Source organism: Podarcis liolepis, assembly GCF_965112155.1.
Source record: "Podarcis liolepis genome assembly, chromosome: 2".
Lineage (NCBI taxonomy): Eukaryota > Metazoa > Chordata > Lepidosauria > Squamata > Lacertidae > Podarcis > Podarcis liolepis.
This window is the reverse complement of record NC_139555.1, coordinates 93,983,882-93,996,521: the sequence shown is the minus strand read 5'-3', so window position 1 is coordinate 93,996,521 and position 12,640 is coordinate 93,983,882. Positions and strand designations below refer to the sequence as shown.

General features: G+C 41.4%; 1 protein-coding gene across 8 annotated transcripts in view; it reads left to right on the top strand.

Annotated features, from left to right (window-relative positions):
- Positions 1–12,640, top strand: part of CHL1 (cell adhesion molecule L1 like) — a 192,980-nt gene that overhangs the window by 39,266 nt on the left and 141,074 nt on the right. For 3 of the 8 annotated variants that reach the window (XM_083491209.1, XM_083491205.1, XM_083491210.1), the window contains one exon: positions 8,598–8,680. The exons of the other annotated variants lie outside the window; for them this stretch is intronic. The gene's annotated coding sequence lies outside the window, so the exon portion shown is untranslated. The remainder of the gene's footprint in view (positions 1–8,597; positions 8,681–12,640) is intronic. 8 annotated transcript variants of the gene reach the window in all.

Here is a 12,640-nt window from a genome sequence, read left to right as displayed (position 1 = left end):
CACAAGGCTTGGCTTCTAGACACTTGAACATCTTAATTGTCCTCCTCTGCGCATGTTATATAAGAAAAACAGGGCTTTTCTTATATAAATAATTGCATGTAGGCATTGTGTTTTTCAAAAGAGATATTTTATTCCCCCGCCCTGTGAAATAGTATTTCACACATAATCCAGTCTTTTAAAAGGACATGACAAAAGCAGGGGGGGAAATCATTTTCAAAGATAAGCAGGGGTTTCAGGTAATTAGGATTCCAACTGCATTCTAGTTTCCCATACTATTTCAATGAAAAATGATAAGTTCATTTTTAGTTTCCCTTTTCAAGCAATAGAACTTTCAGCTGTAATTATTAAAGACTGAATCATCACAATATTTAAAGATATGAAAATCCTGTCAGCTGAGTGGCAGCTCTGCAATTACAGCTTGCATTCATAATACAAATGTGTGATGCCAGTTCCTCAGACTGCCGTCTTCATCTTTTGTCCTCTCCTAATTCATTCCTTGATTTTTTGTTTTTGTAGTTGTTGTTGTTGTTAATATGGAGGCCCCAATCATGATATCCTGTCCTTTGTGTTCACATTCTTTAGTTGGAATAATAATAATGATATTTCACTCAAGTGTTTTCTGTTTCAAGGACATTAGCTTTATTCATAACACTGGCTGATTCATGTGCCTTTGCAATATTTATAAATTTGCTGAAATTTTAACATTCTATGATATTCTGTTGATGCAGATTTCTATGTCATTCCAAAAAGAGTGATCATATTTTTCAGTTGAGTCAGTGGAGCAGCTATCCTTTTCCTTGACACGCATCTGATCTGAGCTGTCATTTTTGCTGGAAGTGAAGAAAGACAGGTAGAACTTGAATAGCAGGTTCCATTCAAAGTTTTTGAAGAAGGATCTGGATTAATTTTATGTGTTACTATTGGGGATGCATGAAAGGGGACAGAGTTGTGTTTGCTGGGATGGGGCAGGTGGTGCTCTCAGGGGAACTCAGGTTGACAACATTGGTACCTGCAGGTGTGAACACACCTGCAAGGCCACTCCTGCTGTCTTGGAGCTCCCCTGTTGACTCATTTTCAGCTTGTGGTCCACCAAGACCCCTAGATCCTTTTCACATGTAAGCCAGGTGTCCCTGATCTTGTATTTTTGCACCAGGTTCTTTTTGTCTGAGTGCAGAACCTTACATTTGTCCCCGTGAAAATTCAGCTTGGGCCCATTCTGTCTTCCGAGGCATTAGCTACCCATCCCAGCTTGGTGTCATTGGCAAATCTACGGTGGAACACTTCTTTTGAATTGTTTTGAGTTTGCAAAGTCTTAATTTTGTTTCATTTTTATAATTGCCCCATAATACAAGTTATCTGGGCAGCATAAACATAAAGGTAAAGGGACCCTTGACCATTAGGTCCAGTCGTGACTGACTCTGAGGTTGCGGCACTCATCTTGCTTTATTGGCTGAAGGAGCCGGCGTACAGCTTCCAGGTCATGTGGCCAGCATGACTAAGCCGCTTCTGGCAAACCAGAGCAGCGCACGGAAACGCTGTTTACCTTCCCGCCAGAGTGGTACCTATTTATCTACTTGCACTTTTAACATGCTTTTGAACTGCTAGGTTGGCAGGAGCAGGGACTGAGCAACAGGAGCTCACCCCGTCGCGGGGATACGAACCGCCGACCTTCTGATCGGCATGCCCTAGGCTCTGTGGTTTAACCCACAGTGCCACCCACGTCCCAATCTGGGCAGCATACAAAACAAATAAAAGAGTTGAAATGCAGCATGAAACTATTAAAACTTAAACATAATTAAAACACTTTTTTAAAAAATGGACAAGAGAACCAGAACAGAAGGCTTAATTGGTGGTGGTGTGGGCAAACACTAATATGGCATTAGGTGAATTACTCTAGGAATACTGCTCAATAACTGGGTGCCATTACTGAAAGGCTCTCTAGGGATCAGCTTGGACTTGAGTATACACATATGCTATTGCGAGCATCCATAACTCTGATAAGTATCAGGCATTGTGTTTTTCAGTCATCTTCCGCACTGGGTATTTGTCCAGCTTCTCACATGGCTAACTTTGCTACTACCCTATTCCCGCATATTTCTTTTCTAGGCAACCTCTGGGTCAGACAGAACATAGACTCCTGCCCAGTGAATATGTCGACATTAATAAAACTTTTCTGTCCTCAGCTGCTGACTGATCCAAACCCTTTGACCCTCTAGAAAATTGAAGGCACAATGAGAAATTTCTAATAAAAATGAGTGTGATTGCAAAGCAAGGAACTGAAGAGGAGGCAGCATGACTCCAATTCATGGCATAGACTCAATGGTGCAACAAATGCAAATTTACTTTCTGCCTTTGTTTAATCGTTCAGAGTCTTTAGGGCATTACCTTTACGGCTCGTAACCAACACATATAAATAAGAGTATAAGCATTTTCCTCCAGACAACAGAACAGCAGGGCAATTTTTCAGGCAAGTTCTGAAAACAGTGAATTCTATCAAGGAATTCATTGTTTCTAGAAGCTGCCCTTTGCAATAACTTACTAAATGTGGCTGTTGGTGGTGGGGGGATGGTTCTTCGCAGCTGCAAACACACTTCATCCCAGAGCTGGCAGTGTGGATGCTTTGCAAGACAATTGATGCCTATAGCGGTAATGAGAAAACATTCTTCTGCCCCCACATCAAGAAAACTGCCAGCGCATCATAGGGAACCCTCAGCATCATCTGCTGTGGCTCTTTGTGAAATAGTCAAAGGGTGCCCTTGACTCCAGTAAGCAGGTAGACTTCACTGCCATAGAACAGCAGCTCCCTGTTGTGAGAAAACAATGGATCTTTTGTGCTTGCTAGCTAGCTGGGTCTGACAGCCAGGGGAACGCCAAAGGAAAGCACTTCTCTGTCTGAACTGAGCAAGAGCAAACTGATTTCCTGCAGAATTGCCACAAAACTGGATCTCCTCCTCTTGCAATAATGAAGTTATGAGACCCTCTGGAGTGGCTCCATCAGAATTGTACATAGAAATTGTATTTTCTGTAGCTCACCGGTGTTGCTTTCCTGTTTCCACGCCAAAGACAAATGAATGAAGGGTGCACATCCTAACACACTTATGGACACTCATCAGGAAGCCACGTCTCAAGCAGAACTTCCTGATGTGCATTTGTCTGTATTTATGGACTTCCGTCTTTCATTCATATACTGCATGTATTAACTGAATGAATGTCACACCCGTGGCATTCATTGGGGCCAGGTTTGTCCCACCTCTCTTCCCAGAGGAAGCAATGTGAACCTGGCAGCCAGTGTTGGTATGCTGGTGACTCTGGCCAATAGGGAAGGCTGTTATCGCCTTTCTATAGAGGGATGCAATCTTTCTCTTGAGGTTATTCTGTGAAGCCTGCTTATCTTACCGGTTGGTAGATGGGGTGACAGTAGCCAAGTAGAAACTGATTCATTCATGAGGCAGGTAATGTATGCATTGAGGGAGATTGAGATAGACTTCCCTGATGAGACTTCCTAAGGTGCTTTCATACTTCTCACTGCCACTCAGTTCAAAGGGTGGTGGTACTTGTAAGGGCTGTAGCTGAGTGGTAGAGCATCTGCTTTGCATTCAGAAGGTCACAGGTTCAAGACCCAGTATTTACAGAACTGGGAATGTATCTGAAATCCTGGAGCCACACTGCCAGTCAGTGTAGACAACGCAGAGCCAGACAGATCACAATGATCTGACTTGGTATATGGGAACGACCTATGTTCCTGGAGGCTTCATCCAATTGATTGCAGGCCAGCAGAGATGGGATTAAGTAGCAGTCAGATACCTCCTTGGTTTGCCTTAATGAGAGCTAGTGATGAAAGCCAGTAATGGTCTGGATGTGGGCCACTAAATGGAAATGGAGTACCTAGAAGATGAAAGTTGAGATTGGTCTGGAAGCTGCAGCTGGTGGAGAATGGTGTAGCAAGTTTACTCTTGAATAAGCTGTACTAGCTGCCAATGAGCTACTGGGCTATGTTCAAGGTTTTGTTTTCATCTACAACACTCTGAACAACTTGGGACCAGGATGCTTGCAGGGGTGCCTCTCTCCCTGCTTCCTGTCCAGACAACTCTAGTTAGCAGCAACCTGGGAGAGGATCTTTGTGGTGGCCCCTTTTCTATGGAATCACCTCCCCTCTGAGTACTGACAGTGGTGATGACATGTTGTTATTTGTAAAAAAAAACAACCATATCTGTGCACACAAGTCTTTTCTGGTGTTTAATGTCAGGAATTAATGATGCTCTTGGGCTATTGCTTACATTTATGGGGTGGTATTCAACTGAATATATGTGTTAATGCAAGAATTAGTGCTAGTGTGAGAGGACTGTGCCCCCTTCTCGTCTCTGTGTGCCCCATGCCAGGCCCAAATCACCCCTGCAAGATTGGATGAAGGCTCTTCACAGATTTAGGAGTGTGCAGGGGAAGGAGATGGTGAGAACATTTTGTGTACAAGGAGAAATCCTTGTGCCAATGGAATGTTCTTGTTAGTGGTGCATTGAATACAACCCATTATTGTAATGTTACCATTTTTATTATTTCATCGTTTTATCATTTTATAAATAAATAAAAACAAATAATCATTGGGAAGTGCTGGCTAAGAATGGGGATGGGTTTATATTTATTCTTTCTTCACAATTTTTCTTCAAGGGGAAGGAGAAGTGTTTTTTTAAGTCTTCTACTCTTAATTTAGGAGCACAAACATGTTATGGACATATGGAAGGGAAATGTATGCATAAAGGTCAGCTATGCTGTCTCAAATTATTGTGCTTAAATTTGTGTAAAAGCTTTTTTGTGGGTGGCTAAAGTACTCCTCTTGTTATTCAGATCCCTGGCAAGTTAGCTGGTCTCTGAAGTGTTACTGAGCTTGGGAGAAACATAGTAATTGTTTGGTGCTAAAGGATAATAGGATAGCTAACAGATATTGTGATGGACTGGGTATACACTGGGTGAAGAGAACATTTATCAGAAGGACTGCCTCTGTTTCAAGACTACAGCCAGTGATGTCACTTTGGTTCATCATATTCCGTAAGGTTTTTCCAGGAATTATTTTGTGACTAATAGCACAATCCTAGATTCTCAGTGTGTGCTAACTAAATGATACCTACTCAGAACTAAATCCTCCTGAATTCAGTTGGACTTACTCCCAGGAAAGTAAGAAGAAACCAAATTCAACATGGTAGGCTGCGGTTTGTTGGTTTTTTGCAATGTCTGCTTGCTCAACTCTGCTGGCTTATTGATCCAGTCTCCTGCCAGCTGTCAACAATGAAGTGACACAAGAGTCACTCCATCAGCACCAGCTTTCCCCTTCCACCCATCAAGTGGGAGCTAGCATAAAGCATTGGGTCCTATCTCAAGCCAGTTGCTGCACCAGCCTGGAAATGGCAGATGTAACTGGCTCAATCATCTTCCCTTCCTCATCATCCACCATGGTTGCTGTGAGCAGCCAGGATGTGGATGGAAAAGTGGCTCTGCAAAGCTCTGCTGGAGAGGAATGAGGGTTTGGATTGCTCTGTTAGTCGTGGCAGGTTTATGTCATGTAGGACATGTGAAAGGCTTTGGTGATACACGTATTGCTCAAGCAGTAAATATTTTACTTTGTGAATTAACTTCTTTTATGAATAAGGAATTGTTAACCAAAGTGATTTCAGATACTCCAAAATAATACATTGAAATAATAAGAACATGTTCCCTATAATAATTTAGAATGAAATACTTAATTTTTCTGTACCCACTTACATGCTGAGTACCCACAGTACTGTAATTATAATCCTGGATGAAGTTTTATGATTTATGAACAAGGCCTTGGAATACACACACACACACACACACACACACACACACCAAGGACTTCAGTATGACATGTCACAGTGTTTGTGCTTTAGATAGGAACAGGCTGAGGGAAGAAGCTTCTCTCCGGGGAAATAGCAACTTTATCAAGGCTGAGACAAGACAAAGAGATTAGTGAGTAGCTGGGAGAAAAAAAACAGCTAGCTATATCTTCCATTCATCATGTCTCCACCCTGATAATGGCTATGTGCTTTATCTTTCAGGTAGTGATTGACCCAGGTTTAAAACAACAATGCACTATTAAAGATGAGAAACAATGAATACTAATAAAGTCAGAACTATTGGCTTGCTCTTATGTGCACATGGAACTGGCATCTAAAAATTTCCCAGTGCGACCAGAAAGGTTGAGAACAAGTATTAACATACCTCTGTGTGTGTATTAGGCATATGCACCAGGCACAATAATGGGTTTGGATACCACTTCGGTGCTTCAGGAAACAGTCTGCCTTGATCTGAGGTACTTCATAATCTGCCCAATTTAACTCTGTCCAAGTCTCTTTAATTTCACTGCTAGGAAGTGGATGAAATTTGTAGGCATACTAGCCACTCAAGAATGGGCAAAGCTTTCTGAGTTTCATACAATTTGTGGGCAACCTTATTGCTTTAAAAAGAAACGTCTATAAAATCTTCACTTTTGAATGCCTTTGGGCAAAGGTGTCTTGCCCAGTACATTTCCAAGGACAGTTCAAAGTGTTGGTGTTGACCTTTAAAGCCCTAAATGGCCTCGACCCAGTATAATTGAAGGAACATCTCCACCCCCATCATTCAGCCTGGACACTGAGGTCCAGCACCGAGGGCCTTCTGGCGGTTCCCTCCCTGAGTGAAGTGAGGTTACAGAGAACCAGGCAGAGGGCCTTCTCTGTGGTGACGGCCACCCTAAGGAACGCCCTCCCACCAGATGTCAAGGAAATAAACAACTATCTAACTTTTAGAAGACATCTGAAGGCAGCCCTGTTTAGGAAAGTTTTTAATGTTTGATATTTTATCACTTTATTAACAACAACAACAACAACAACAACCACAACAGCAGCAGCAACAACATTTTGTTGGAAGCTGCCCAGAGTGGCTGGGGAAACCCAGCCAGATGGGCAGGGTATAAATAATAAATTAGTAGTAGTAGTATCAGAAGGAAAACTCCAGTGCTTTTTTTTCCTGTAAAGGTAGCCATTCTAGTTTCATGGTGTGTAGAAAAAGAACAATTTAATACTCCCTAGTGTTTTGAGGGCAACTAGTCTGAAAATTGCAGACATAAGTGAGGTGCCACTAGTTTTACAACAACAACAACAACAACCATGCCACATTGCAGCTAGGCACCCTTAAAATTGATTTAGAGGTGGGGAAAAACAGAAGTAATTAACTTGTGATTATATACTTGAGCTACTAGTCATGAAGGTGCTTTCCCTCTGCTCTTCCCCTCCTAGCTTCTAGAATCATAAATTCTCTTCCTGCAAAGTTGCTTCTTCCTCCAAAGCACTGGGATAAAACCATTTCCCCGTGTTACAACCTAGATCTGTGTCAATCTAGAAGGCACTTTCCCTTCTCTTTCTGATCCAGAAATTTTCATTACACAGTAATCTGAGTCACATATTTTCAATTTTAGCAGATACTTGTCTTTTTTAAAAAAGGATTGTTGGGTTGCTACAAAGTGCTTCAGGGATCCCTGGTTTGACTCACGTAACCTTGCAGAAATCCTGCTTTGTCTCAGAGAAGCCACACAGCTCCCAAAGGCACTCACATCACCTTTAACTTGTGGTCATGCTGGGGCTGATGGGAGTTGGAGTCCAACAATATCCAGAGGACCACAAATACTGTATTGTTGAGTTTAGGGATGAGGTAGCAAGTGTTGCAAAGGATCTTGGAGAGATATCTGCAATCTTAGAGAGATGCCACCACTACAGTGGTACCTCAGGTTAAGTACTTAATTCGTTCCGGAAGTCCGTACTTAACCTGAAACTGTTCTTAACCTGAAGCACCACTTTAGCTAATGGGGCCTCCTGCTGCTGCCGCGCTGCTGGAGCACGCTTTCTGTTCTCATCCTGAAGCAATGTTCTTAACCTGAAGCACTATTTCTGGGTTAGCGGAGTCTCTAACCTGAAGCGTATGTAACCTGAAGTGTATGTAACCTGAGGTACCACTGTATAGGGTTAAACAAACAAATAGTCTTACACTGCGGCTTCCTCATGCCATCTAATCCAGTATTATATTTTCACCAGTGACCAATGTATTGACCCTAGAAGTTCACAAGCAGGTCATGAGGGAAGCAGCCAGGCCATGGTATTGATAACCAGAATTTGCTATGCCAAGCTATACTGCATCTGGATGGAGAGATTCAAGTTTATTATCATCGCCGATAGGCATTTATAAGTATCCATGAAAGTGTCTAATCATTTTGCTAAAAACTACAGGATTATTGAGCAGTTATGTGGGATTAACCCTCGGAGCTACTGGGTCCTTCACAAGCATATCACCTCAGTTCTTGGGGAAGGGAGGCTGAGAATACTGAAAATATTTAAATATAAATAACTATTATCCAGATGGGAAGCCAGTGTGGCAGAGGGCATGCTGGTTCAAAGACAAACCCAGCTGCAGAAATGAAATACAACAGAAATTTAAAAATAAACCCTACAAGAGGATTTGTTATTGCTATTACTAACTAACTGGAAAGTCTGTCAGAGATATTGACAAGTCTGACATTAATGTCCCATCATTGCTTGTATTTTGTTTGTCTAAAGGGGCTGTGAAATGAGAAGAATGAAAGAGATTTGAATGTGTCATCTTATCCCAGGCTGGAAAAAAGAAGGAGCTGGCATTACTGGTTAGAATATTTGTATCCTCTTTGCTCTTTTTGAACAAATGAAAAAGCAAACTATGCTATTATTATTATATTTATTGTGATTATTATGTTTTGTAATAGTAGTAATAAATAGGAGTTTTTCTCTATTGGGTACTGTGCATTACAAGCACAGATTTGAATTCATTTTTAACAGGCTTGGTATTTAAAGATGATAGAAATATTGAGAAAATTTCTCTAGGGTTTCTGTCATGTAATTATGAAATACTTCCATATTAAGACAGACAGTACGCTATATGTAAGCAAGCATGCTTATTTCTGTCAGCATAAGGCGACAAGGAATCGTCTACTTCATCTTATTGTGGCACAATCACACTGTGTTTCTATGTTGTGTTTTATTTTTCCCCTATACATAGAAAGATGGTAGCTTGCTTGTGGGCTGCTGTGAGAGTGTTTCCTCCAGAATTCAATTCATTAAATGTTAGAAGACTCTACCTCTTAGGACTGATATTGTAGGGAGCCTGATCTACCAATAGGGTTGCCATACATCTGGGAAAACCAGGACATGTCCTCTATTGGGGGTGGGCAACATGCCCATCTGGGTGGATTTTTAGATTGTAAAGGAAATGTCCAGGGTTGGGTTTTTTTTTTGGGGGGGGGGTATTTGGGCTCGGGCGGATCAGACTTGGGTTTGGGTTTGGGCTGCTCTGCACTCTACAGCCACTGCTAGTCCAAGCTGGGGAAAGAGGCATTCGGGCATGGCAGCAGCCCTGCATGCCAATTTCCACAGTTCGGGCTGGCAGTGGCTCGGGCTGTCCTCGTTTTTTGCTCTTCAACATCTGGCAACCCTATCAACCAATCTATAGGCCAATCAAAAGTAAATTAAGAAAACTCTTCTCACCATGAAGAAATATATACACACTACAGAAATCTTTGGTTTTTTTTACTGCAACAGACTAACATTGCTAGCCCTCTGGAAATCTTGGCATCCTGTTTTTAGGGATGAACCAACATGGGACCAGGAGGTCTAAACACAAGAAGGGAGGTTCTGTGTGGAGAAAGTTGAAGATCTCGGTCTACCTATTCCTTCTTTTTCTGGATAGTTAAATCAGAAGTGCTACAGAATATTTCTAGGCTGTAGTATTGCAGCTGGAATAAGCAAGAATAGGCTTGCAGAGGATAAGCTGCAAATCAGTAAGTTCAGAAGTCAGGAATGGGAAACGGCTGTTTTCAGTTAACACATAGCAAATGAATTGTTTTAAGACTGCAATCCTGTACCCAGTTATTATACACACCGGTATAGATGTGATAGCACGTAACTGAGGTGTTAAATTAGGGAAATGTTTCTTTCTCTTTAAACTCTCTTTAGGAATCTTACCTGAACGCATGTAAAAATGTCTCAAAATAAAAGAAAATACAATAATAACGTTATGGGCATTGGATGCTTTGGAATAGATGCTTCTTTATTCTTTGGGTTAGTTGAATGTCAGACCATATGTGGTTTATCCAGGGTTTCTTGTGTATGAATTTCTATTCTGTACCTCATGATTCCACATATACAAAAATAGGATCAAGAAATTGGCCCTGATGGCTTTTAGACCATGGGAACTATGAAAAAAAGTGAAATGGTTAGCTCTGTACTTTAGTTCTGGTCAAGTGGTGTTTGTTTGATGTATAATGCTTTTAATCTGCTTTGCTACCTCTCCTTTGCTTCAAAGGGGGACAATGGTGACAGTTGAAAGTTTTTTGTTTTTTTAAAAAAGAAAACACCTCTGGTGATGGTTGCCATGTTTAAAACTTGAGGGGCATTTGTATTATTCTGCACATTAGAGAAGATTTGTCTGGGATGCAGTGGATTTCAAATTTTTCAAAAAGCTTAGTTTCACATTAAAAGGCCATTGAACACAAAGGCTCTGTCTTGGTGATGACATTGCCAAAACTGTTATTTAGTGAAAGAAGAGGCCTGACATTACCAGATTATTTATCTTAAATTAAGCCTTTTTTCGGCATAGCCTTCCACAATAGTGTCTAAGCCTTTCTGGCTGCTTTACAGCACAAATTACAAAGGCACTTGCCATTATTATGAAGTATATTATTAATTTTCTTTCACCCCCACAAGTACACAGAGGGTAATAATTACATTATGTGAAGTTGGGAGCTAAATCCAAGCTGCCTTTCCAACAAGAGATGTCAATGGCACAGTGTCCGCTCACTATGAAGTTTGCTAAATCTTTGCAGATTATTTATGATGTAACTTGACCTGAAGATGCCATTTATCAGGTGGTTCCCCCCACCCAATCCCATTTCACAGCCAATGCAAACAACTTCCCACGCACTCAACCAGGAAAGGTCCAGGTGGTGGCAATGACCAGGAGAATTTCTTATTAGCTGCTATGCCAACTGTGGCTCTGCCTGGAGAAATCAGACCTCTCCTCGGTTATCAATGTTCTAGTCATTTCCAGACTCAACAGTAGCTATGTGTTGTAGATGTGGTTGCCTTTAATAGACTACCTCTCCCCATAAGAACTGAAATGGACCCTGTGACCTTCCTCCGAGGCCCTTCTTCATGTGCCTCCTCCAAGAAAGGTCCAGAACAGCCCTCACTGTTTGTGGAATGATCTCCTTATGAAGGCTTACCTGGCACCTTAGGGGCCAGGCAAAGAGATTCTTCTTCTACTTTGGCTAATTAAACCATCTATGTATGGCCTTTTAAACTGGGGGCTAAACATTGGGGTATTGTTTTGTTTATTACCATGTTGTTTTTAAATTGTAAACTGTTCTGTGATCCTTGGGTGAAGAACAGCATGATAAGAATGTTAATGTTAGTAGTAGTAGTTGTAGTTTGAAAAATTCATAACCTTTAATGACAATCCAGAAGTGTTATAACAGAGAAAGCGGATAGACAGAAATGTTTATCTGTCTTCCAGAATACCAGAACTTTGGGTCACTCAGAATCAATTGGCGGACAAAATTGTTTTATTTGCCTGTGGAGTTATCTTTCAACTTGATGTGGTGATAGCCATTGTCCAAGATGGCTATTAAAAGAGGATTAGGCAAACACATGAAGGATAGATCCATCATCAGCCATTACCAGTGATAGCTCAATGGAATTTCCATGTTCAGAGACTCTGAATCCTGGTTGCTGGGGGACAAACAATGGGAGGTGGCTGTTGCTTTCATGCCCGACTTGTAGGCTTCCCAGAGACTATTTTGCTGGAAACAACTGGAAACAGGATGCTAGACTAGATGAACATTTGGTCTGATCCAGCACACAATGAATGCCAACATGAAGTAACCTGATTCACACTTCCGTATGCAACAGGGTGCAGCTGTCCTTCAGATTTTGCACATCTTTAAAGTTTGGGATGTAGTTCTGGGCTCAAATAAATCTGCAAAAATGCATATAAGAAATACATACGGTACTTTCAGAGAAAGTACATTTAGATACTTTCTAGGAAGCACTTTTTTGTTCATTTTCTAATGTAAATTAATACAGAAATGAGATGGAATGGATTTATAGATGAACATATGCAAAAGTGACATGGACTTGAAACAGATCTGTTTGTCCATCACCACTTGGTGGGAGAAAGCAGTCACAGAACACTACTAGCAATAAGAGATCCTGAATTTCAACTACCAAAGAGAGAGAGAGAAAGGAGTACTCCTACATTTGGTGTGTGTGTGTACTGTCCTGTTCAACCCAGTTTCTTCAGTCACTCAAAGGCAAGTTTAGAGAACACTTTGTTCCCCCATCCTGTCTCAGCTTTCTTTCTTTCTCTTTTTCTCTTCCTTTTACATGCTAATTCCCCGCAGTGTTTAAACAGTTTCCAATTGCACAGACCTTTTCAAATGACCCGTGCTCTGCCTGACCAGAGCATGAACCCTTGCTCCAGTCATTTGCGGGGAGGTTCCCCATTCCATGCATATAAATACATGCTATAAAACCACAGAGCGCATAGTTAAATGCACACTCTTTTGTATGTA